Source organism: Callospermophilus lateralis, chromosome 3, assembly GCF_048772815.1.
Source record: "Callospermophilus lateralis isolate mCalLat2 chromosome 3, mCalLat2.hap1, whole genome shotgun sequence".
NCBI lineage: Eukaryota > Metazoa > Chordata > Mammalia > Rodentia > Sciuridae > Callospermophilus > Callospermophilus lateralis.
In genome coordinates this window covers 165,453,047-165,480,789 of record NC_135307.1, presented here as the reverse complement: position 1 = coordinate 165,480,789, position 27,743 = coordinate 165,453,047, and the positions used below count along the sequence as shown (strand labels likewise).

General features: G+C 38.2%; 1 protein-coding gene across 6 annotated transcripts in view; it reads left to right on the top strand.

The window, feature by feature from the left end:
* The window catches only part of Plcb4 (phospholipase C beta 4), a 375,572-nt gene that overhangs the window by 44,352 nt on the left and 303,477 nt on the right, over positions 1-27,743 (top strand). Inside the window, exon 1 of one of the 6 annotated variants that reach the window (XM_076851535.2) lies at positions 21,101-21,123. The exons of the other annotated variants lie outside the window; for them this stretch is intronic. The gene's annotated coding sequence lies outside the window, so the exon portion shown is untranslated. Of the gene's footprint in view, positions 1-21,100; positions 21,124-27,743 lie in introns of those variants that run through there. 6 annotated transcript variants of the gene reach the window in all.

Sequence of the window (27,743 nt, the reverse complement as noted above, 5' to 3'; positions counted from 1 at the left end):
CCCTTTTATTTAATTTGGGTAGGTCCTATATCTCTAATTTGTTGATGTCTTCATGATTTTCAATTTTATTAGAGTATAGATTTTCGCTACTGATTATCGCCTGTATTTCCGTGGTGTCCATGGTGATAGTTCCTTTTTATCATGAATTTCAGTATTTTGAGTTTTCTCTTTCTTTTTCTTTGTTAGCTTGGCAAAGAGTTTAATCAATTTTGTTTATTTTTCCAAAAAAACAATTTTTCGTTTTGTTTATGTTTTTGAATTTTTTTTTTTTGTTTCAATTTCATTATTTTGGCTCTGATTTTTGTTTTTTCCTGTCTTCTACTGCTTTTGGTGCTGGTTTGTTCTTTTGCTAGGGCTTTGAGATGTAAAGTTAGGTTATTTATTTGGTGATTTTCTGTTCTTTTAATGAATGAGCTGAATGCAAATAATTTTCATCTTAGAACTATCTTCATAGTGTCCCAGAGATTTTGATGTGTAGTTTTGCTATTCTCGTGTACCTCTAAGTATTTTTTTAATTTCATTCCTGATTTCTTCAGTTACCCACTGGTCATTCAGTAATGTATTATTTAGTCTTCAGGAGTTAAAGTAGCTTCTATTTTTAAAATTTTATCTTTAATTTCTAATTTCATCCCATTAGGTTCAGATAGAATGCAAGGTATTATCTCTATTTCTTTTTTTTTATTTTTGTATTTGCTAAGAGTTGCTTTGTGGACCAAGATATGGTCTATTTTAGAAAATGATCCGTGTGCTGCTGAGAACAAGGTGTATATTCATTTGTTGTATATATATTTGTTCTATATATGTCTGTTAAGTCTAAATTATTAATTGTGCAATAGGAGTTTTTAAGAGGAAAAAAAAGTCATCCATAACTTTATTATTCCAAATAATAGCCACATAGTTTTATGTATTTCCAATGGTCATACAGATCATACATATTTATAGCTAAAAATTTGAATCTATACACAATTTTCTATCATTCTTCACTCGTGTTTATTAAATCAGCATTTCTGATGTTGTCTCCCAGCTGTATATGTATCCATATTTGCACATATGACTTTAAATCTTTTATGAATGAAAGTTTAAAGTTATGGATATATTAGTGCTCAATTCAGTTCCCCTCACTCCAGTCCTTTTCTCTTTCCTCAAAAGAAACTCCTCAGACTTCAATTTCTTGTTTCTCTTCATGGTTTTATATTTTTGCCTCATGTGTGTGCCTATTATACATGTGCATATGTTTGAAATGTGTGAATGCGTATATATGTATACACAGTGTATGTATATACACACCATATTGTTGTTTATTCTGATATCTTACATGTTTGAGGTCATTGACATGTTCAGTTCTATTCTATCAGTCAAGATGAGGATGAGGCCTGAATGGACCTAGAGCTCATAACTGGTATTTGTTAGAGTAAAGTTTTAAAACTTTTGCTCTTCAAATGAATTTTAAAAAATAGCATGTCCGTGAAAAAGATCCCAATGGAAATTCTACTTGAATTATGGAGTTTGTTGATAAGAATAAAGGAAGTGGACATCTTCAACACATTGAGTTGACCTACTTATATATATGCTGACTGACTAGTGATTTAGGTTGTCTTTATTGTCCATGAAGAAAATATTTATTTTCTTCTATAACTTCTTGCATGCTTTTTTACTCAGCTTATTTTTGCATGTCTTCAAGTTTTTGTTGTTGTGAATATGTTGTTGTTTTTTTTAAACTACATTTTCTAATTGGTTTCAGTTGGTGCATTTGAAAATGCTGATTTCTTGTTTTTGAATTTCCCATTTTCTGTAAACTGATCTCTTCCATTAGTTGCAGCAATTTGTCTACAGTTTCTTTGGTATTTCCTTCATAGAGAATTTTGTTATCTTCGGGCACTGGGTTTTCATACTTCTAACTTAATGGCCACATAGTATTGTATTCATCATTTAGTTGCTGTTGAATACATGGAAAATTCTTAAATATAATTTTACTACACACCTTGATACATATTATTTTTTCATCATTCCAATTATTAGTATATATCTTTGCAGTCTCTAAGGGTGTGAATCTGTTTTTATAGGTCAGAATATGTGTTGACAAATTGCTTTGCAGAAAGTGTTGAATCCTTTCACATTGCCACCAAGTCACATCAGCTTAACCACACTGATTCTGAATTATGGTACACCTGCCTGAAACATTAAGGGAGTCTCATGTCTGATTTCCCGTGTCCATTATTTTTCTTGTTTAATCAGTCTCCACACAGCGGCCAGAGTGACTGTCAAACATTTAAATTGGATCATGTGATTCTCCTGTTGAAAATCTCTCAGTGGATTTCCTATTTTTATTTAAATAATTTTTTAGTTGTAGAGGGACACACAATATCTTTGTTTATTAATTCATTTTTTATGTCGTATTGAGGATCCAACAAGTGCCTCACACATGCAAGACAAGCACTCTGCCACTGAGCTACACCCCTGCCCCTCAGTGAATTTCCTATTGATGCAGTGTTTATCCTAAACTTTCCACCAGGATTTCTGTATTCTGACCCTTATCTGCCTTCTACTCTCTCCTTTTATTTCCTGTGCCTCAGCCAAACTGACCTTCTTGCTGTTGTTCAAGCTCACTGACTCCATTCCTACCTCAGGGCCTTTGAACTGCAATTCCTATTGCTGAGGACAGGCTCAGATTCCTGTGTAACTATCTCACCTTATCATTCATCTCTCCTACTCTAGTTGCTCCTTTCTAGGGGAGACTTTCATGGCTACTTGTGTTTCCAGTCACTCTCTTTTTACCGTGCCTTATTTTCTTTATATAATTTTTTATTATCTGGAATTATATAGTACGTCTATACTGATTTCTTTGTTTGTCATTGGTTTTCTAGTTAAATGTCAAGGTCCTTGAAAAAAATGAAATTTTTCAAGTGTTATGATTATTACTGTATGCCAAATGTTTTAGTAGCATATTAAGATAAAAAGGAGAAATTAATATGAATAATATTTTTAAACCGAGTGTATCTAAATTCTTATTTCCAGTTGAGTGTTGTGGCATGCTTGTTGTAATCCTGCTACTTAGGAGGCTAAGGCATGAAGATCACAGGTTCAAGGCCAGCCTGGGCAATTTAGTGAGATGCTGTCTCAAAATAAAAAATAGAAGGGGTCAGGGATGTAACTCAGCAGTAGATTTCTTGCCTAGTATGTGTGGGGTGTGAGGCACTGGGTTCATTTCCAACTGCTGCAAACAGACACACACACACACATACACACACACACACACACACACACACCAAACAACAACAAAAACTCATTATAAAAAAGTATTTATAAAATATTTTAACCCCATATTTTTCAGATTAAGTCTTCAAAATACCTTGTATAATTTATGTGTTTTAACACATCTGCATTTATTTAGATGAGCCACATTTCAAATGCTCAGTAGCCACATGTAAGTGGTGGCTGCCATGTGGGACAGTGGAGGGTTGTAGCAATGCCAGAAACATTGGAAGATATCAATAGCTCCCTGCTGAATGGATGAATAACTGAACAGATGAATTTGCTTTAGCATGGATAGATGCTCCTCAACTTATAATGGGGTTACCTCCTGGGAAAAATCCATCCTAAGTTGAAAATAACACGCATTGAAAATGCCTTCAATGCACCTGACCTACCCAACATCGTAGCTTAGCAACACAGTGTGCTTTGGAGTGTTGGTTGTTTCCCCTTGTGATTTCAGGGCTGTCTGGGAGCTGCGACTCGCTGATTGTCCAGCCTTGGAAAGCAATCCAGCATGTCTCTAGCTTGGGAACGGGGAAAAAGTTCAACACTTCAAGTGCACATTCTACTAAATGTACCATCAGAAAGGCGGACCATTATAAATCAGATGTAATGAAAACTTGATCAAATAAGAATAAGACCAAGATTCCGTAAGGGGTGACTTATTATTAGGGAAATATCAGGCATTATTAGCACATTTCCTATACTGAAACACTATAGTGGTGCCTGAATGATTTCTGTGAAGTGTCATTTTTATTAAAACCCTCATATGGGGGCTGGGGCTTGTAGCTCAGTGGTAGCGAACTTGCTTGGCATGTGTGAGGCAATGGGTTCGATTCTCAGCACCGTGTATAAATAAATAAAGGTCTATCAACAACTAAAAAAAATTTAAAACAACTCTATATATAGTTTATTAAGGTTCTCATCATAGGCACTGAGAACATGAGAAAAATCAGACAAAGTTACTATGATATCTAAAGTCTGGGGAGCTGGTAAGGAGCCGAGCCAGGAGCCTTACTACATGGTAGGTTGTCTTATTGAAATAGCTGTGTGTATCAAGACTAAATTTTCCCCAGTTTAAATTTTTAAAATTTTTTTTTCTGTAGTTGTAGATGGACAGCATGCCTTTATTGTATTTGTTTATTTTTATGCAGTGCTAAGGATTGAACCCAGTGCTTCACAAGTGCTAGGCAAGTGCTCTGCCACTGAGCTACATCCCCAGCCCTTAAATTTTATTAATATTTTCAAACTTATAAAATTCAGGCTAATGGTTGTAGGTGATGTTTTGGACCATCTAGTCAGTTTATCAAACACATTTTATGGGCGCATAGATGATGCTCAGGTGCTAAAGGGAACACATATTTGCCCTAGTATCCTTTTTATACATATCTGTAGGTTAGATTTTTAACTCACCTGAACTATTCTTGAAGCATGGTTTTTAAAAAAACTCGAGCTATATTTTAGGTAGATTCTAAATGATATCCAGTATGGTTTTCCCTGCATTTTCAACTTATAATTGGCAAGTTCCCTTAGGAAAAAATCATTATTGGTGCTATAAAAGCACTTCTTATCTGTCACATTTGGGAAATGAAAGTTTTGTAAAGGTCACAAGAAAGTGTGCCCCCAATTATGATGATGACTTGTATACGCAAATAGTTTTAATAGCTTGGAACCTATCTTAGCCTCCCTTACAGTGTAAAAAGGGAAAGGAAAAGGGGAAAGAAAAAACACACCCTAGTCATTCCATAGCAATTTCACTTAATAGTTTTAAGAGGGATGAAAAGAAGCCCAGTTACAAATGATTTGATTGACATCTGTCTATGTACATCTATCTTTGTGATTTGGAACTATTTAAATTACATAAGCCTGCAAGTTTATTAGTTCACCTTTATTAATTTGTCAAGGTTAATGTCTGCATAATGAGATGATGATAATTAGGGATTTGCTGGCAACCATCTGCTAGTGTTTACTCAGTGTAGTAAGTTTTATAACTCATCTTGTAATGTCTCCTAAGGAGATTTTACTGCCACCAAACCAATCCTGAAAACACAGACTACGTTGCTGCCCTAGGTGATGTAAGAATTCTCCTTCTTAATCTTTCAGCCCTTGACAGCCTATTAGAGAGATCAGATGATGGACCTCTCAGAAGCCCAGAGTGTGTTTGCAGACACCGTTGGGAGTGGGATGATGCCAGCCGGCCGGACTCATGACCTGGCAGTTCCCTCTTCCAGCAATCTGCTCTGGCAGACAGTCTGCCGCTGGCATCTGTGCTAATTATTCTGCCCTAGCAGCAGAGCTGTGGGCGCTGCTCTGAGAAGGATGCCCTGCTTGTTCTCCTTATTCTCATCTGCATGACAGAAGGGAGCGAGCTGGCTGAGCACAGAGCTTTCCTGAGTACCTACTGTGTGCAGCAACCTCTGTTATTGATGAATGGTGCAGACAGCCACGTCAAATTACAAGACAGGTTTGGGAGGCTGCGAGTGTCTGTCATCTGATTCCCATCCCATCTGGCCTCCCCTGACATACTTCTCTCCTAGAGTTCTCCTTTCTTCCTTTGTCTCAGCAATTCCTTGCCATCACCTCTCCTCTCCCTCTTCAATAGCAAGTGATCACCAGTTCTTCTCCATTCCAGTTCCCAAATCTCACCCCTCTCTCCCCTGGGCTCTGTTTTCAGGGATATTACTTCTCACCTGTATAGGTATATTTGCTTACCGATTGGTTTCTCAATATTCTCCTGACTTCCCTCGCCCCAAGCTCACCTCCATTTACTGTTTACGTGTCTTTTGGGGGCCTCGGTCTGAAGTCTTCCATTGGTTTTTCATTGCTGGATGAATGAAGTAAAAAATCTTTAATTGGGAGGTCAGGAGGCCGCTCCTCCCTGCTGTGAGGCCTCCAGCTTCCTCTATCCTCTTCTACCTTCTCCAAGCCAGAGGATCCCGAAACAGAGGAGCTGCTCCATTACTGCTTTTCCCTTACACCCATGTGCCCCACCTTCCTGCCTTTTGCCCAACGTGCGCAGAACAGTTCCTGCCCTTGCTCCATGCTATCTCTTTGACAGCTCCCAGGGGACCCTCGCCTGGATGATCTGCCTGTCTGGACATCTCCTGGATCTTTAGACCTCTGTGGAAGTTGGCAGAGCTTTTCCCTTTGAAGGGGTTTGTCTAAGCATCCTTGGAGATTCTGCCCATCACTTTCTCAAAGGCCGCTGGGCATCAGCCCACTTTCTTGGGTTCTTGGTATTCTTCTTCTGGGCATGGTCGAAAGCCTCTTGAACTTCTGTAGACCTGGATGGAGCATTTTGAAGTCTTTTTTTTTTTTTTTGTCTTGTTTTGTTCAGTAGCTACCACCTGCAGAGATGGGAATCTGCCCTGGGCTCTTCTGAGGTGTTGCTCCACCTGTTGCCTATTTTTTTTTTTTTTTGCCCTAATTCCTCATCATTTCTGTGAACTGCTTCTCCTCCTGAGCTGGGTGATCTCTTCCCTTTAACTTCAGTGGTAACCATTAGGAAAACATACTCCCCAGGCCTAGACCAGCTCGTCTGGTCTAAATGTGGGGTGTGGTGTGTTTATAATTTCCTAGCATACATAGGCCAGTTGTTGAACACACTGTTATGTTTGCAGCTAGAATGTTCTGCAGTCCTTTAGGGAGAGTTGTTCTGTTTTGTTTTCTTTTTTAAAAAACTGTAATTTTTATTTATTTTAATGTGGTGCTAAGGATCAAACCCAGGGCCTCACATGTGCTAGGCGCATGCTCTACCGCTGAGCCATAACCCCAGCCTGAGTTGTTTTGTTTTCTTAGGAAGAAAAGATGAGTCCTCAGGAGAAGCAGCACTTTAACACAGGTTTTTGTGTGTTGGTACCAGGGATTGAACCCAGGGGCACTTAACTGCTGAGCAATGTCCTAAGACCTTTTTATTTTATTTTATTTTTTTATTTTGAGACAGTGTCTCACTAGATTGCTTACAGTCTTGCTAAATTGCTGAGTCTGGCTTTGAACTTGCAATCCTGCCTCAGTCTCCAGAATTGCTGGGATTATAGGTGTGTGCCACCCTGATCAGCTAATGCAGAATTTTGAATGAAATGCCACCAACCAATATGCTGTAATCAATATGTGTAAAGGACACCCGTATTAGAAATGCAGTGTTTGTAATTATGTAAATTATTTCAATGTTTCCATATTTAATGTTTATTTCTGACACCAAATTCGAGTCTTTTAGGTTCAAAATGTGAGAGTATTAGGCGCGAAATATTATGGTTTTCAATTTTAATTATAATCTGGAATGTTCCTCTCAATTTGTTTCCTCTAGGATATATGAATTAAAATGTTATTAATTGAAATATCTCCTTTATGTCAGTGTTTGCACTGGAAAATAAAACTAAATAAAAGTGTGTTCTTTTATTTCCCCAATTGTGAATAGAATAAAACTTTGATAAGTTAGTTTTCAATGATAATTATTGTTCTTTGCCAGTAGGAGGAGAGAGAAAGGAACATTATTGTATTTAATCTGTTCTTTTGGTTATAAAAATGGTGTTTATTGAAGATAACTTTGATAATTCAGAAAAACGTAAAAATGAAGATTGTTGTTTCGCCATCCATGACAAACAAATCACTATAATAATGTTATATACATAACATCTGTTTTCATTTTTTAGTAAAGTTGGGATAACATTGAACATGCACATTTTATTGTTTTTCAAAAGAAAAACAATAAATTGTGATTATTTCCTTTATAATTCTATTTATGTAATGTAGTTAAACATGGTTTTAATGGTTGGATACTTTAAAAACATGTAGATCTATAACTTATTTTAGGACCCTTTCATTAATGGGTATTCAGGTGTTTTTCATTAAAAAACTTAAAAATCATCACTTAAAAATTGATTACTACTTGTCTTCACTATGTGGTTCCTTAAAAATTGTCATGTAGTATAACTCACAAGAAATCATGTTAGTTAGATGTATACACAATTTAAATATGTGGTGTTTCAGACATTAGACATGAGATTAATTTGATGCAGGCATTCAAAAATCAAATTCATATAAAGGAAAGGACCAGTTTCACTTGTCTTCATCTTGACCCAAGTTTGGGGACTAAAGCATTCACAGACCATTAGTTCTAACACTTGACTCTTGAGACCACTTGTTGTAATGAGCTGTCAATTATTGTGCATCTAAGTGTAGTTAAAGGGACCATTGGGCTTGCAATTTAAAAATCAACATTTATAAATGTGTAGGGATTGAATTATAAATATAGTGGTTCAATGAGGAGCTACAGGATCCTGCCCCTTCCGGATGGAGTGTCTATCTAGTCTCTGAAAGATTTTAGTGCCCATTAAAAAATAAGAAATAGTAAAAAATGGTGTAAACTTAAGTGTATAGCTACATAATTTTTTATGTTTGGACAATATAGTTTGGGAAAATTTTTTTACCAAGAATTATGGTTTTTTGTTATTGTTGTTAAACATTCAGTGCATTACTTTCAATTGATATGTTGGACGGAGAAGAATAGAAAAGTAGAGATATTCAAATGGGTCTTGGATTTATATGTAAGTCAGTAAAGCTATAATGTATCAAAATGCATGTTCTTCATTACCATTTATCACGAGTTTCTGAACAATATGCCTCTTCAATATTCATGTATATTTAAAATACTATTGCTTCTCACTATGTCATAACCACGTAATGTTTAACATTTTTTCATGGTATAGATGGCCTTTGCTTTAGAATGTGTCCCTGCTAAATGATTACTCTAAGAAACTCCTGGAATTTTTTTTCCTTTGTTTTCTTTTTCTTTTTCTTTTTTTTTTCTTTTTTCTTTTTATTTTTTTTAGTATTTCAACAGTTCAATTTTGCCTTGTTCTGAAAGTTCAATGTGGTACATGAAGAACTCCCTTAAATTGTATTTCTTTCTTTTATTTTTTTAAACATAAAAGTAATGCTTATTTGCCAGGCACACCTATAATCCCAGGGTCTCTAGAGGCTGAGGCAAGAGAATCATAAGTTGGAGCCCAGCCTCAGCAATTTAGTGAGACCTGAAGCCAACTTAGGGAGAACCCTGTTTCAAAACAGAAAAATAAAAAGAGCTGGAATGTAGCTCAGTGGTAAAGCATCTCTGGATTCAGTGCCCAGTACCAAAAAATAAATGAATAAATTTATACCTGCTTGCTAGAAGGAAAAAATGTGGATGAACACAAAGTAATTTCTCTCAATTTCTCATTCTTCTCTAGAGAGTCATTAATAAGAGTGTGGCCAGTATTTCTCCATATCTTTCATCCAAACTTTTACAAAGATAACACACGCTGATATACCAATGATAGATTTTCTTATATAAATAACCTCATTTCTTTCAAATATTATATATAATAGATTTTCGTATATAAATAACCTCATTTCTTTCAAATAGTATATATAACACAGTATAACTCAGGAATCTACAAATCTGTGTCAAATGAAATGTCACATTGTATCTAGCTGTCATGAGTAGGAGTCAGCAAACTTTTTCTATAAAAAGCTGGAAGATGGAAAATAAATATTTTGTGTTTTGTGGGCTATATTGCTTCTATTGAGACTATTCAATGCTTCGGTCTCAAGTAGCCATAAACTATACCTAAAAGAATCAGTGTGGCTGAGTTCCAACAAATCTGTTGGTGAATAACAAAATTTGAATTTCATATAATGATCATGCTTCATGAAATATTACTCTTCTTTGGATTTTTCTCCCTAACCATCTAAATGTGTAAAAAAGCCCCAATCTTAGTTCATAAACTCTGCAAAAGCAGACAGCAGGCCTGATTTGGCTCTTGGGCTACATGGTTTGTCAACCTCTGGCCTAGAGTACTTAAAAAATTAGTCATTTACAAAATTAAATCATTACTTTTAAAAGGTAAGTAGCACCATGGGATTGGTGAATTAAGCTAAATAAAGAAAACCTTCTAATAATGAAGTAGTCATTAGACACCTTACCTACAGAGTGAAAGGAATCATTTAAGAAGCACAGGAAGAGAAGATTAATAAAAGGCAGAGAGTTAGTTGATACGAGGTGAAGGACAGGAGGCTCACAGTGAGTCTGAGTGTTGTGACCAGTTCACCCACTCCCTTGGTACTCCCCTGGGGAGAAATACTCCCAATCCTTTCTCACACTGTGCTTCCTGCAGAGAGAGACCTCTGTCTTCTCATATGAACTTGGCTTTTGCAGTGTTAGTTGGCAAGGGTCATCTTTGTAATCAATGATGATTTTGCACGTCTTCTGAATTGGATTTTTTTTAAAAGTTTGTTAGTTCTAATGTTTTTATATTAGTTATAAGAACATAAATGGAGATAGAGAAGATGGCCCAGGAAATAGTTTACATTTTAAGACTCCCCTGAGTTGATGCCTTATAGGATTAATGCTGCCCCAGTCCCCCTTTCAGGGGATGCTCTCTGAGCACCTCCTGTGCTCTTGAGTGGATCCTTTGCCAGGTTTATCTTTCCATAGCAATTCTGCTTTCAGACCAGTGAGAACACTGTGATCCAGTTTCGCTGCCTTCTGGAGCAATCGCTTTTTTAATATAATAAAAATAAAACAACAGGGCACGTATTGGGGTACCTGTGAAATTGCTATTTTCTACTGCAGTTGCAAAATGCAGCATGCAATTCAAAAATGAAAATTTACTTCTCCTCAGAGAAAGGACAGTTTATTAAGGATTATGCTCTTTGATTTTATGCCTCATATGTGACTTAATGAAAGTGTGAGTGGTAAGAAGCAAAAATGGATTTATTGTGCTTTTTTTTTTTTTAATCTTAAACCACTTGTCCTGTGTTTCATTTTATTCATGTAAGGTGGAGAGTAAAATACTGTTTTATTTTCTTCCACTGTATAAATTGGCAATTTGGGGAATGAGAAATTTTATTAGTTAATCAAATCTAACTATATATATTATGCATATGTATAATATGAACATATATAAATATATAAATGTATATAAAATATATTAAATATGTACATATTTACCAAATGTGTTTATTTGCACATATATAGGTATAAATATATGTTCATATTTATACATGTATATATTTATACAAACACACAGAGATGCACACATATGAAAAGAGGTTATAGCTTTTACTCTTTTAAGAAGTTTGTGGTTCATAATTAGGAAACTCTAGACCAGCATAAGAATACACTGGACGGGCCAGTGCATTTTCACTGGAATAAGAATACACTGGATGGGCCAGTAGCTAATGCTTTAATTTGGGAAATGCCTTCCATGCATGATTCATGCTCTTTGTTGCTTGACCAGGTCATGCCGCTTGACTTCTATGTAGCAGAACCAGTGTGAAGGCACTGGGGACACAGTTGTGAATCTCCTCTTTTCCTGAAGTGGACTTTGTTCTGGGAAGAATAGATAGTAGTCCACAGGTTGCGGTATGTCCGGGGGCAGGGAGTACTGAGAAGAAAATGGGGAAAGAGAGGGACTGAAGAGTGTGTGTGTGTGTGTGTGTGTGCGCGCGCGCAAGTATGTGTGGGTGCACATGTGTGTGTGTGCGTAAAGAGAGTAATGGCCTATCATTGTCCTCACTTTTGTGTACCTTATACTTTTACATTAAAAAATACAGTGTAAACATTTCCCATGGTATTAGACATACTTCTAACAAGCATTATTCTGAAAGGAATACTCTCTGTATGATAAGATTTATTTAACTAGTAATCCAGTATTGTAAACTACTTTTTCTCTTTTTTTAAAATACTTTTTGGTTGTTGATGGACCTTTATTTTTGATTTTGCTTATATACGGTGCTGAGAATTGAACCCAGCGTCTCATACATGCTAGGCAAGCGCTCTACCACTGAGCCACAACCCCAGCCCCTACTTTTTCTCTTTTAAAAAAATAATCCTGTGATAACCAAAGCTGTGGAGAATACCATTCACAGAAGATGCCCACTTTTGTATACCCTGAGGATAAATTCCTAGGAGCAGAATCATTGGATCAAAGAATAATCATGTTAAAGTTCTGGGTGTGTGTTCGTTGGTTTAAAAATATGTGGCTATTTTGTAACTCAACTAGTTTTCCTTCCCTCAGCCCCCTCTCCTCTTCTGTCCATATTTTCAAAGTTTCAAATCTAAGCAAAAGTAGGATTTGAGAAAATTCTCCATGTTTCAGGGACTGTCCTGCGGCCACAGTCTGCTTGAGTGGCGAGTCTTACTCTTTGTTTTTGAAGCCAGATGCTTGGGGCGGGGGAGAAAGCTAAGGCGCTTGTAATTGCATCACTGCACAAACTAACAAAGCCCTGTTGTTGCTCACAAACTTGGTATGAAATGAAGAAAAAAGACACCGAGCACAACAAACCAGCAGCCTTGGAAATGCAGGAGGGTCGGAGCAAGTTTCAACTTGTCATTCATTTGCGCTTTCTTTCTTTCTTTTTTTTTTTAACGTCTCAAAAGTCTGAGAATATTGAGTTGCATTACAAAAGAGGCATTCAGTCTTTGGAGAAAACCATTTTATTCTTTTTAGCTTGCTTTTTGATACATGTTTCAATGCCAGCAAATCAAGTCAAATTTATTATTTTAGATAAAAATATCCTACTTTTCTACCACCTTCCATGGATTTTCTTTCAGGTGACATTATCTGTAATATTAATATGCATTAACAGTGTAGACACATACAGCATCTCCTGTGTGCTGGACACTGTATTTCTTCACTTTAAATCTAGACAGGGAAGTCTCACCTGGGGAGGTGCTGTCTGATTAGGAAACATGAATGATCGGAAAGAGTCGTCATATAAAAATCTGTTGAGTGTTCCACACAGTATGAACTGCAAGTTCATTTGCCCTGAAGTTGGAATGAGGTGGGCAAGTTTGAGCAACAGCTAGAAGGCCAGTGTGGATGACACATAGTGGGAACGAATGGAGAAGGTTAAAGTTTTAACACCAAGACACTAGAGGTTTAGTAGCTCTAATCCTTTATAGAAATTGTAGCCCAAACTAGAAGGGCCCCCTGAATGTAGCACTTCTCAGGCTCAGATAGGAACACATGAATCACCTGGGAATCTTGTTAAAATATAGCTTCTGAGTCAACAGGTCCAGGATGGGGCCTGGGACTGTGCTACTTAAACAGGCTCCAGGGGATGTTAGTGCTAATGGTCTGTGGGCCATACTGTCAGTAGCAGGATGTTTAAACAGCAGCACGGGCTCCAAGCCTGCTGCTGAGCTGTGGGTGCAGAGTGCTGGTGGTCCAGCTCTGTCAGATACGCGGCCTGCCAGCTGGCAGCTGAGGTGGCATCACCTCTGCTTTCCAGGGATGTCCATTTGCGGTTAGTACTCCACACTGCACATCCTGAGAGCCCCTGCCAGGAGATTAGAGTAGACTTACATTTTCTTTTTAAATATGTGTTCTAAGTTTTTACTGGTGATCATGTATTAGTCTTCTAATCAGAAAACAAAAATGAACAAATCAATTTTTTAAAAAAGTAGAATAGACCCCTCTCTGTTGATGGGCCTCTCTTTTGTCTCACCTGATCTTTCGGAAGATCTCTGAGGTAGCTCTTTGAGTGGGTTGTTAGACACTCAAGGTGCAGGTCCCTTTTTTATTATAGTAAGATACACATGATATTTTTCATCTTAGCTCTTTTTGAGTGAATAGATCAGTGTCATTAAGTACGTGAAGTAATGTAAATGAAGTACATTCACATTACCACCATCCATCTGCAGAATTTTCTCATTTGCAAAACTAAAGCTGGGTCGCTGTTGAACGATAACTCCTCATTCCTCTCTGTGGGCCCTATAAACCACCCCATTCTGTTTTCTTTCACTATGAAATTGATAGCTCTAAGCCCTTTATGGAAGTAGAAATAATGCCATGTATGTCATTTTGTGATTGGCTTATTTCACTTAGCATAGTGTCCTCAAGGCTCATCCATGTCACTGCATGTGTCAGAATTTCATTCCTTTTTGATGCTAAAACACATTTCATGTTGTTTATCCATTCCTCTATTGATGGATGCTTGAGCTGCTTCAATCTTTTAGCTCTGTGAACGTGGATACGTAAATAATGCTGTTGTGAATGTGGATGTGTAAATATCGCTATATTCTTGCTTTGAGACTTAAAAGTTTTATTTTTATTTTTTGGTGCCAGGGTTAAGAGACATTTAACCATTGAGCCACATCCCCAGCCCTTTTTTGTAATTTATTGAGAAACAGGGTTTTACTGAATTGCTTAGGGCCTCTCTAAGTTGCTGAGGTTGGCTTTGAACTTATGATCCTCCTGCCTCAGCCTCCCAAGCTGCTGGGATTAGAGGCATGCGCCACCCGCACCTGGCTGAGACTTAACATTTTTATATTCTATTTTCAACTGCCTGTATGTTTTGCATGATTCATGCGCTTTGTTGATCCTGATCTGTTTCTCTGGTCATCTGCTCTACCCACATGTGGGCCAGGAAGTCAACATTCCTCTCCCAACTTGAGGTAGGGATTGGTGTTTACCACCCCAGCTCCTTTGCCTGTGGAGTAAGATAACTAGAAGAATGTGTTCTCCCGTTCTCCCAGGGTTCTCCATTGGGACTAGCCTCCAGTTCCCATGGTGGGAACTTGCTTGATTGCCTGCCCTGTATTGACCTCCTTCTCTGGCTCATTTCCCCATTCTCCTACTAGCATTTCTTGGGATCACCTCATAAATATATTTCTTGTTCTCAACCTTGACTTAGGTTATACCTCATGGGGAAAACAAACAAGCAAACAAACAAACAAAAACAACAAAGAATCGAGAAGGTGCCCTGTGAATATCTGTTTGTGCTTAGGTGTGTTCTGTTGTTGGAGAGCAATAGGGAGATTAGGATATTTGTGGTGGACTCCTTTGGTTGATGCACCTGACTCTCCACCCCATTCAGCCAGGTGTCTAAGAAGACAGCTAAACCTGTTCGCATCAGCATTTAACCCTTATAACATTTTTATCCATAAAAGGTATGTTTTTAAATTCCCCTTTTGCCTCTCTACCATGTCAACAACACATTCTACTTTAGTTACCGTACATGGAGCTAGATCCCAAAGAAAGAAGCAAAAACAGTTCTACAGACAAGTAGGCTTCTTTTTGGTTAAGATAGTAATTTTCTATATATAGATTCTTGTTTCTGGCTTTGCTACCATATGTAGCCTCAGGGGCTCCTCTTGGTTGTATCTAGTTTGTTGTTCTTGGCTCATTTTGACAATTTTCTCTGTATTGTATTTTTAATATAAAAGTATGTCTTCGGCAGCGAGCTTGGAAACAGATTAAGTTTCTTGTACCCGAGTTGCTTCTCAAAATGAAAATGGACTGCGGCCAGCAATGTATGTCAGAGCTCTGCGTCAGTGTCTTTGAGGGAGTCTGGCTTCTAGGGAGGTGTGAATTTTCATTGGTCTCTGGGATTTTGTAGTGCCTAGTTAGAACACTTAGCAGCCAATTCTCTTTAAGGTGGGCAGTTACTGTCGAACCACAGAGAGTTGGACCCTAGACTTGTGATATCAGAGGGAAAATGTGTATGTCTCTGAAGACTGCAGCTAAGGACCACCTTTCCCAAACCGGAAAGCGATCTTGATTCAAATCTGTGTGTCATGCAGTAGTTTCATGCATGCTTTAGAATGTCTGCTTACATCTTCCTCTCTCAAGTGTAAAAGGTAAATTACTTTAATTGATGTGTCCTCTAGCTGGTTTAGAGTAAATGAATAACTCTCAATCTAGAAAGCGATTTTGTCTACCAGAAAAGATAGTCATATCACTGCAAGGGTTTTCCCCTCAAAGTCACTGAAAGAGCACATAGCAGATGTTTTTTGTGTTTGGATTGTTTTCCCAGGAAACGTATGGATTATGTTTACTTGTGATGGTTTAGTTCCCTCTGTTAGAAACCAGTTTATCTAATCTTCTATGTTGGAGGTTGGAAATCTTTGTTGATTTTGAACAAAGCCAACTATCTGGGGAAATTTTTCTTTCACCATTTTTTTTTTCCTCAGGAGAGAGAGATCAGATAAGCAAGAAATGAATATGGAAACCCTAACAAAGCAAACATTGTTGTTGTTTCTCTGAACTCACAGAGAACATCATATTCAATATGCCCATCAGAATGTAGGTGGGCTAATGTAGAATGGGAAAATGAAGCCAACTCTTCTTTGAAAAATGAACCTCTGAGGGTCTCCTGGGAGGGCAGCTCGTCCTCTCTAAGCTTTCCTTCAACTGTGTGCCTCCTGGCTGGCACACAACAGTGTGAAATTACATGAAATTGGAAGACACTTAAGGTGATATTAGTAGCACGTCTTGACTTTCTTTTATTGTTTAAAGAGCAAGAACAGATTTCTACTCAGGCCTGATCTGCTTTACTGGAGACTTGTGAGCATGAACAGTTCTTTCTGTCTTGCCCTTAATCTTTCTGTTCATCTATTGACTGATCAGTTGATTTACCAATGGATTGACTAATAGATCTGTCAGTCTCCCCGCCCCTTCCCTTCTCTTCCTTTTCCTGCCCTCCCTTTTTATTCCTACCTCCTTTCCTTCCCTTCCTTCTTTCCTTTTTTTCCCCCTTTCTTCCCTACTTTTTGAACTAAAATCTAAACTGAAGCTGGACTTGGGCATCTTCTTGAAAGTTAGCATTAGAGCTCTGAATTCTAATCTTATCATGGGTCTTCATAATAAAATATCACCAAATCTCTGTGACCTGTAACCTCTTCACCTGTTTAGACAAAGATTGAGGTCAGTGCCTTTCAGTTCAGTCAGCAATTATGGGCATAATCTTTGGATCAGAGTTTAGATTCCAGCTCTGTTGCTTCTTGTGAATGTGACACTGGGCAGCTTGTTTAACCTCATTGTGCCTCTACATCCTGATCCCTGATATTAGGTTTGTGCCCACTGACTGTAGGATGAATGAGGTAGTACATATAAATTGCTTAGAACAGTTCTTGGTGCATACTAAATGCACAATAAACATTAACTTTAATAATATGGTGTGTTAGTCAGCTTTGTGTTCTTATGACCAAAAAATCCAACAAGAACATCATAGAAGAGGGAAAATTTGTTTTGTCTCAGTCCATTGCTCTAGACCTGTGGTGAGGCTGAACATCATGGTGGAAGGGTTTGGTGGAGGAGTGCTGCTCTGTTCATGGCAGCCAGGAATCAAGAGACAGCAGCAGGAAGGGACCACAGGGAAGATGCACACTTCCAGGGTATGCCCCCAGTGACCCTCTTCCTCCACCAAAGCCACACCTGCCTCGAGTTACCACCCATTCAAACTGGAATGAGAATGGACCAATCAGTTTACACCTCTCACAGTCTAATCCTTTTATCACTGAATATTCCTGTACTAAACAGGAGCTTTTGGGGAACACTTCATGTCCTAGCCATAACATATTGTCTCATCAATATCGATATATTAATGTAGACATCCTTTTCTCTAATCCTATCTTCTTTCCTTGCCCCTGTTCACAAAGCTCAAGTCTAGTATTGAGACAAGCATGATTGCTTTGTAAAAATAGAGGAAGGTGACATGTACCAGTGTATGAAAGGAAGAGAAGGTGTTTGCCAAGGAGAGAAGTCAGAATCTAATATAGATTCCCATGGTAAATAGGGAATCTATATTAGGAGTCAGGGAATAGCGTGGTTTGCTCCGAACTGAGTTTGCTTCTAAGTGGTGGTAAGCTGGGAATGCAACAATTAATTTGTTGTGGTTAGTGTTTAGGATGCTTGTAGGGTGATGGAGAGAAAAGGTGATTATACACCTTGGGTTTGCACCAGCACACCTGAGTAATGCACATAGTTCTACCAAAGCTCCTGGCTCTCCACCATGGTGATTCCTTTCCATGTAGAGCAGGGCAGTTATAAGGGGGGATAGGATGGACTCATTTATTCATTGAAAAATCTTCATCATTTTTATTCTTGGGGATGTGAACTTCTTTTCTTTATATTGATGTTATTTAATCTCAGGGCTCATGTATCTGTTGCCAAGCTTTGGGGATGAGGTACCTCAGTTATTGTTCTTAAATTTAATAGTGAAACTGCTTTGCATGACACATAGAACTCCATGTTAGTTATTATGAGGCTTCAGGCTTGGAGCTCCTCCTAACTTAGGGTGGGACCTCAACAACCTGCTTTCCTTTTCCAAGTCATGTTTTTTTTTGTGGGATGAAAGACTTGATGTAGGTTTTTATGGAAATCTGAAGAAACTTCCATGGGTCCCTTCTCTAAATAATTTTTCAAATGTACAAAAAGAAATACACAGTACTGCAAAGGAATTCATTGTATTGAAATATACATACAAAAATAGTCAATGAATTTGTGCCAGGAAAATGTATCTCTTATTACCATGTGGAATGAGGCATTCACAATGCTTGTAACTTTGAATTATTGGCAAAGACAGTGTTATCTTGCAATCTCTGCAAAAATCCTTGTGTGATATAAGAATACCAGAAGTTGCCATGGAAGATTAAAGTCAAAGGTACTGCAATTACAACTGTGATTGGAGATGCTAAACTGGAGGACATGCTAAATTTCATTTAGAGGCTATTGAAAACAACACAAGTTTATTGAACCTTTGATTATATCTATGAACCTCTTTGGTCACCTGTGGAACTGAGGTTATTAAAACTTGTACTAGGTAATTTCTATGATTTTTTCCTTTGCTAAATTTGTGGCTATCAAATTAGCAAATACTGGAATTCCTATGTAATTGATAAAGCTCATGTCATTGACAATGAGAAAAGCCAAGGTGTTCATAGAATAATGGAGATAATTCCATCTAAAGTTTTTTAACCCATGTATTTTCTTCACAAGGCATATCATAAACGAGCTTTGAAGATCATCTATCTTAGGGTTCATTTTAGACAAAATGAAATAACTAAAAAAATGCATATTACTTGGAATAGCTTGGTGCTTAGCAGACAGCAAGAAGGACATGTTCTATTGTATAGGAGCTGAAACACTATGCCAGAGTGGAGCCTGGTTCAACCTCAGCTGGGGTCATGTGCGTCTGGCAGTGATTTTTGTGCTTCTCTGTACATGTCCACCAAAGATTGCAAAAGTGCTGTGAGAATTGATTTTTCAATTATAAATTAATTTTAGCAGGTAGGTGAATTTGCAAATATGGAAATCACGAATAATAAGAATCGATCATATAGTCTAATATTTCTCTCTGAACTTGAGGTCTAATATTGCTGTTCTTCCCATAAGAAGACCTTCATATTTTAGTTATTAAACTACTCTAAGTCTCTGTTTCTTTTTAATTCACAAAATAAGGATGTTAGAATAGATTAGTAGCAGTAGACTGAAATAAAAAAAAAATCACAGAAGTAATTTTTATTTATATGAAACCTCAAGGGATAATGCAGTTAATGACCTTCCCACCTTCCCTATACCTCCTGCCTCTGCAAATTTTGCCAAGAATGAACAGAAAACAATTGTGCTAGATTTCCAAGGCCACTTCCCTTTGCCCAATTAGATAATAGTCTATTTGTCTGACGATTATTTATTGAGTAAGGCACAATTCTAGATGCTATTAATGCACCTCATTCACCAAATTAATTTATTGAGGCTGTTTTTAAAAATAGACTACACTTATATTTTATTTGTAATTCTTAGGGGAAAAAAAAGTCATATGCTATTTTCAATTCTTTTGAACTCTCTTAGACTATCAATTGACCCAAATTTGCTGTTGTTTGGAATATGTCGGATTCACTTAGGAGTTCAGCCCAGACTTGGTTCACCCTGCTTTGGGCATCTTTCATCTATGAGATTGGAACCAGGAAGGACCTGCTCATTTGTTACATCTGAGTGTAGGTCACTTGGAAAGCAGTGTACCACCCATAAGATAAACCCATCAACAGGACATCCAGGATTTGGTTGGTCATCTTTGTTACTCTGTGGGTTTGTCTGCTGTTCTCTCCTGGAAGGTTGTCATAACTGAGATGCTTTCTCCTCTGGAGGATGCATTTCACATTCCACAGGTGCAAAAATAGTAAAGCCATCATCATATGCATTAAGATACTCCTGAAGTGGACTTCTAGAGTTTAGTTGAACTAAAGCAAGTTATAATTTTACATACGACAATTGACATCATTTTTCATGGACTTCAATGTGAAAAAAAAAATAAAAGCAAAACTCAAGATTATACTTAGCTCTTCAAAATAGATTCATTCATCTTGGAGTTAACAGTAGATTTGGATCACTTTGTTTTAATCCATCGAGTGAGTATATTTTAGTTATGAAATCTTATTTATCAAAGTACTAATGTTTTTTGGGTAAATCTTTCATCACTGGTAACTCTGTTCCTGAGGGAAAAATATTTCTCCCTGAAATGCATTTTCATTAGGCAATGATGAGTTTAATTTTTTTATTTTGTACTTCTATACAAAAGTTGGCCTAGGGAAAACCCACTACTGAACTGTGGGGTAACTTCAGTTTTAACTTGTATTGTTTCATATCTGCAGTCACTGTTTTTTAATAAGTCTGTTGATGCCTAGTTCAAAAGGTGGGGTCAAAGAATCTGGTTGACAAGGAAACCCTGTTCCAACTGTGCTAGACATTTGACCCCAGTGAACTCTGCTTCCCAGAACTGATGCTCTTGTACATTCTTCTCATTGACTCCAGGCTTAGCTATGTCACTTGAGTTAGACAATGGGACATTAGCAAACATGATGTAAGAAGAGGTTTAATGAGCACTTGGGCTTTTCTTGTTGTACTGCTTCCTTTTGGAAGTCAGCTTTGATACTGTGTAAGAGCTTAGACTAAGCCTGTTAATTGATCCTCCATATGGAGGGAAACCCTGAAGCCTGACAGGCCATCTTGGATGTTCCAGCCTCAATCAAGCTCCCAGCTGAATGCAGACAACTGACTGACCTCAGCTACACCACGTGGATCAGAACTGCCCAGATGAGCCCAGCCAGTGAGTTTTGAGAAATAGTAAATGATTATTGACCTAAGTCACGTAGTTGTATTGTGGCCAGTTACACAGCAAAATAAATAAATAAATAAATAAATTGAAACCATGCCCTACTTCAAGAGGTCTGTGCAAACCAGCTGTGGTGGAACACCCTGGTAATCTCAGCTACTCAGGAATCTGAAGTAGGAGGATCACAATTTCAAGGCCAGCTTGGGCAATGTAGTAAGACTGTTTCTCAAAAGGAAAAATGAAAAGGGCTGGGGTTGGGGGAGGCGGGGATGTAGCTCTGTAGTAGAGAGATCTTGGTCAATCCCCAGTACTGGCTCCAGGGAGGAAGAAATCAGTGCAAAAAGCTATGTTCTGCAAAGACCTCGTGCATGTTTTGGTTCATAAAAAATTGCTTTTATAGTGCTGTAATACCAGAAAAACACAGTGAGCCAAGGGCACAACATTTATGTGTGTTGGGGGACTATTAAATTGTGATATCATTGCTTTTACCTTTGCAACTGAATGCCATGTGTGCAACATCTTTATTTTCACAAAGGGTACACCTGAAGAAGGTACCATCAGAAGTAATTGCTCTTTTATTCCTTCTGATTGTGAAAGATACTGAAAAGTATTAAAAAAAAAAAAAAAAAAAAGACCCAGAATCTCACCACCAGAGGCTAACCTTGGGACATTTTCACATTATAAAGACAGTTAATTTTAAAAAAAACAACACACTCACAAACTTTTCTTGATGCTTCTTTGAAAGCTTCAAGTATACAGTAAATTTGATCCATTTGAGAGCACACATGCTGAGATCCTTATAAATCTGATTCTAAGCATGGACACAGCTATATAGTTACATTGTATTAGATGTACAGTTTGTGATGCCCCATTCATTCTATTTCATACTCCATACTGCTATCAGATCACTCATCCTAAAAGACAAAGCTGGCCTCGTTTCTGTCTATGTAGTAGCTCCATACTGCCTCTGGCATGGTGGTTCTCGACCAGGGCATCTGGCAACATCTGGAGCTGTTATTAACTGTGCATGGGGGGTATTCTTGTTCTTTACTGTACTAGCTATAAAAAGGGTGCTACTTACTGCTTTCTAGGAGTAGAGTCTAGGATGCTGTTAAGCATCCTGCAATGCTCAGGACAACCCCTGCCACGGTAAGGAATCATCCAACACAAGCTGTCTGTATTGCCACTGTTGAGAGACCTTGCTGTAGGGCAAGGCTCAGTCTTCTACCTGTTGTTGCCCTTTATGATCTCACATCTCTGACCTCTCAGGCATCTTCCTTCAGCAGTGCCAAGCAGCTTCCTGTTTTCATATCTTCTTGCCTTTGTGGGTGTTTGCTTATGTTGTTCCCACAGTCTAGAATATTGGAATACCCTTTCTCTGGTGGTAATCATTCCCCGTGATAGATTTATGACTCTGTTTTGTGCGTACTTCCGCTTCTCTGATTACGCTGAGTTGCATGATTACTTTTTAAAATCTATTGTCCCTACAAACTTGTAAGTGTAAGGTTGCTAGGACCAACTTACATGGCTAGTAAATGTTTAAGTGAATGGGTGAATGTTTGAACGAGAACACAACTGGAAAAGAGGTTGAAGTTGCAAGGGTTCGTGGCAGTGTGTGGCCCACCTTCCATCAATTTTCTTTCTAGTGGGTGAATTATTCCTGCAAAGACTCTGTGGACAACAATTGTCCCTGCTGTACATGATTTTGAGGGGTCAGAGAACCAGAGGATGGAGAAGTGAGATCAGAAATGGCGACAACAGGTAGGAAACTAATCCTTGCCTCACAGTGAGGTCTTTCAATAGTGCCAATGTAGACAGGTCATGCTGGAGGGTTCCTTGCTGTGGCTGGGGGTGTTCTGTGCATTTCAGGATGTTTAACGGTATCTTAGACTCTACTCCTAGAAAATAGTTCTGATGTAATTGCACTTCATGGTGATTGTGCCTCTGAACACTGCTTCTAGTGCCTGATCCTTACCTAGATGGCTTTGCCCGTAGCTCCTGGCACACCCTGACACCCTTAGCATTTCTTCCACAGGTACTCTATGGAGCACACATCATGCTCCAGGGCTTGTCTTGGAAATAGGGACATAGAGATGGACCACACCAGACATAGTGCCTGCCCTTATGTAGGAATACTGTCATACTTAGTCCTCCTTCAGGTATTCCTGATTCAGTCCAGCTTCTCATCCACACACATGATCCACTGTCACCCCCTGCCTTTCTGTCATTGGTATCATTGATTTCTAAGTGTCTGTATGGCAGTGATAGCCAGTGCACCTCTTTTTATCTCTTTATTAGGCATCAGAATCAACTTATGGGTTGGTGGTAGGAGGCTGGAGGGAATAGAGAAACAGCTTCAGATACACAAGCAGTGGGAAGACAGCTTCATGCCCCAGATGGCCACTTGTAAGGACTGGGGAGGGCAGGATTTTTAGATGAGTGAAGGAGTGGTTCAAGACACTATCTTTTGCCTCAAACCCTATTACCATTAATTTAACCTAATATAGATGTATTGTTTTCCATCTGGTCTGTACATTAGTCTCACCTAAGCCTCTTCTTAAAAATATTGTTGTTGGTATTTAACCCCAAGGATGTTACAATCGGTATAGTGTATGTCCTGGGCAGTGGAATTTTTCAAAGTTTCTCAGATCAGTCTATCGTGTACCCAACTTTGAGAACCATTGATATAATTTAGAGTTAATCATGGTAATGTTTCCAAAGTGATATAATACTTATTGAGAATTTTGTAATTTTAATGTACATAATAAATTAGCAGTTGTAATGTTCAGATTTATAATTTAAATATGATAATTTAAAATCTAACTTTTTGGTAAATAACATTGTATAGCCTTCTTCTTTCCCTTATCCTCTCCCATGACCCTGAAACTTAGAAAAAATATATCACAGAGAAGCAGCTGACCAGTCTTCATATTGGAGGAAGCTGGAAGGAAACCATTTTTTTAGATAATGTGCTCATGAAGAGACTAAATTAGAACATTTTTTCTTTGTTCCCATTTGCTTCTGTTTCCAAAACCCACAACCTTAAGAAATGGGTAGGAAGAACCCGCAGGGTCCCAAATATTCCTTCAAAGAGGCTCAACATTATTTTTCAGAGTTTTCATTTTATTATAGATGATGCATTTGTTACGAATGTGCCAGTTAAGAAGAACGTGAAAGAACTTCTGAATCCCTTCTAATCATCTTCCCCACTCCAGGTCCTCCTGGTCCTGCCCACATGTGTTTGGATTCCCTGTATGTTTCCAAATATTGGTGAGAAGCGGTCTTGCCCACCTGTCAGACTGGTCGTGCTGATGACTGGCGGTTGGGAATGAGTTTGCCATTATTTCAAATATGAGAGCTACGAATGGGAGTCTCATCCTTTCCATGGTACTGCATGTCCAGCACTGAATTTATTTTTTGTTTGTTTTATTGTGCTTTGTTTTAAAGAACGTCCAGGACCCAGTGACTTTTGCCTGTGAGTGGGTAAGCACTGCTGTTGAATGGCTGATTTTGGCAGAAGACTATATTTTCTAACACCAAATTATAACCCTCTTAACAGAATTTTAGATTACTGTATTCTGTTTGATTTCAGGAGGGAATATTAGAAGCAACTGTCAGGATAATATGGATAGTGTGAAATTCACATTTCTTCACAATAAATGCATATATATATATAAAAAAATCATACATTTTTGAAAGAACAACTAAGGATCAGGGTAATTCTTTTTTTTTTTTTTTTTTAACATTGTCCATCCACACTGTGGACTGTTTTTTTAAATTTTTTTTTTTAACAACTCTATTTATTTATTTATTTATTTAATGTGATGCTGAGGATCAACCCATGCTAGGCAAGCGTTCTACCACTGAGCTACAATCCCAGCCCCTCATTGTTTATGGAATGTCCCAGGTTCACCCTCCTTGGATGTGCCATTCCGAGTAGAAGAAATGGGAGAGAGGAATGATTTGCCTAAGGTGACATTTGAAGTTACAGCAGAACCAGAACCATAGAACAAGACAGGCTTTGTCTCTTAAGGGCATTAATTTACAAGAAATATTTAGTCTTGGATATTTTTTCCAGTCTCGGTTATTTTTATAGTTATACTCTATAATGGATTAAGAAGCTTGCCAGTAGATGCTCATATGAAATTCATGAATGTGAAGATAATTGATTATATTTGTGCTGCCAAATCTTGGAAATTTGCTTAGAAATCATATGTAATTGCCATTTGGTTGAGAGCTTAAATTCTTAATTTCTTAAAGTTATTTATTTATTTTCTTTATTGTGATATAATAGTACTTTTTGACATTAATCTGTATTACCTAAGTTTTTTTAAGCTATTCTGAAGGATGAAGTTTAATGTCACTTCTAGGTACTGGCCCACATGATTTATGCCCCTTTAGTAAATTTTTAGTAAACTTTAAAGCTGGAAAGAAACTTAGAGATCCTCTTATGGCAATTCATTTGACAGATGAGAAAGTTGAGCCCCAGGGATCTGGGTATCTTTGCTGGATTCACAGAGATGGTCTGAAGCCAAGTTGGCCACTAGAAGTCAAATATTTGACTCCACACTGAGTTCTTTTTAACTTTGGTGGAGAATAAAGACTGCAGGTATTGTCTTAGGCTGGTTTCTCCCATAGCTGGTTTGACAAGGTTTAGAGTATAGGTAGCTTACCACCACCTTTTGAAGTGGTGGTCCCAGGAAACACCAGTACCAGACTTGAGGAAATGAGCAAAGAAAGCAAAGGCAGCCATGCCTTCTACAGTGGGTGACTGAGGCATCTATGTGCTGGGCACCTTTTTGGAGGCTGCAGGACCACATTTCAGGGTTATTCCACTGGGGAGGCGAGGAGTGGGGCTATTTATTGGTTTAGCACCTCCTGGGTCAGTGTTCTAGGACTTCTCCTTCTTCTTCTTCTTTTTCTTCTCTCTCAACACTTGTTTTAGTCAGCTTTTGCTTCGCTGCGACCAAAAGATTGGACAAGAACAACTAGAGACGTAAAAGTTTATTTTGGCTTACAGTTCCAGAGGTTCAGTGAATGGTTGGCCGAGTCTGTAGCTCCGGGCCCAAGGAAATGTAGACCATCATGAGAAAGGCGTGGTGGAGGAAGACAGCTGAGCTCTGCTCACAGGGACAAAACTCAGACCCCAAAGGTACACCCCCAGTAATCTATTTCCTCCAATCCCATCCTACCTGTCTAATTACCACCCAGTAATCCATCTCAGTGGATTAATCCACTGATTAGATTACATTTCATAATCGATAATCATTTCACTTCTGAATATTCTTGCATTTTTTTGTACATGGGCTTTTGAGGGATACCCCATATCTAATCCATAATTGGAAAGCCCACTATCAAGAGTCTTCCAGTGAGCTTGGGACCTGAGTCAGTAGGAATGTGGAGGGATGAGGGTGGATCACTGGCAACTTCTGCAGGCTGTCACTCAGACAAAATGAAAAAGGTTGTCAACGGAGCTGCTACACTGGATGCTCTTCTGATATGACGGACACCTTGTCTGTATGCTTCGTGTTCTCATATGGGAAAAATGGGACTGAGAAATAAATATTGAATTTGAAGCTATCGATATAGTAAATTATCTGTTTGACACTCCAAAGTGTCCACTTTCTCCAGCCTGTTCTTGTCCAAGGCTGAGGGCAGATTGCTGCATTGGGGGCTTCCTGACCTTCTGGCTTCTGGCAGGCAGTGGCAAGTTCTAGAGGAGGACTGGAAGGAAGAGAGTCATGAGGTGAAGGCGTTTATTCCACAAGATTTCTTCTTGCCAGCATGCTGTTGTCTGTCTCTGTCCTTCTCCTGGAAGCTATTGAGACTATCAGGAGGCCCTTTGCTATAGCTACAGCTGCCTTTTCTGGATTCCTATGGCTCTGTCCTCTTGCCACTACAGATTTAGGACACTTCACATTCCCTGGTTGGTTTCCCTATGTCCTACCACACCTGGTAAATAGCACTTAACAAACTCCTTTAGTTGCCTTACTCAAGCATCCCATCTGTTTCCTGCTGGGACCTCAACTGAGGTACCATCTTGGATGCGTTTGCTCTCTAGACGGAATTGGATGAAGTGAAACAGCTAGAGATGTTATGAAGATATAAGATAATGAAGCATAAGATGTACTTGAGCCCTAAGGACACTCAGCATGTAGGATGCATTAACAGAAGAAGATATCTTTGGAGGAGTACCTTAGGAGGTAATTGGTAACATGGTTTCTTTTCTGCTCTGTGGGTAGGCCTGTTTGAGTAGTGGATTGAAAATCAGAAACTCTGCCTTATTATGTCTTGAACAGTTAATTACGATGTATTTAAGTCTATAAGGTGAAATAGTATATAATTCAGAAAAACAGAAGGGTACAGTTCGGTCTGTCTAGAAATTTTAGAGATTTGTCTCATGTAAGTAAGTATTTTAGATAATTAAGTATTTTCCTCTTAATTTCTTCTATTTCTCATCCATCCAGTGGGTTATAATTCAGTTTTTGAGATTTTATTTTTAGACAACTGTTATGAAAGGCATTTCAGGCTGCTTAGAAAAAGACACTGTAGCAACAGAAAACACTCATTCTGTAGAAATGTACCATGAACTTAAGAATGAATAGTGCTTGATC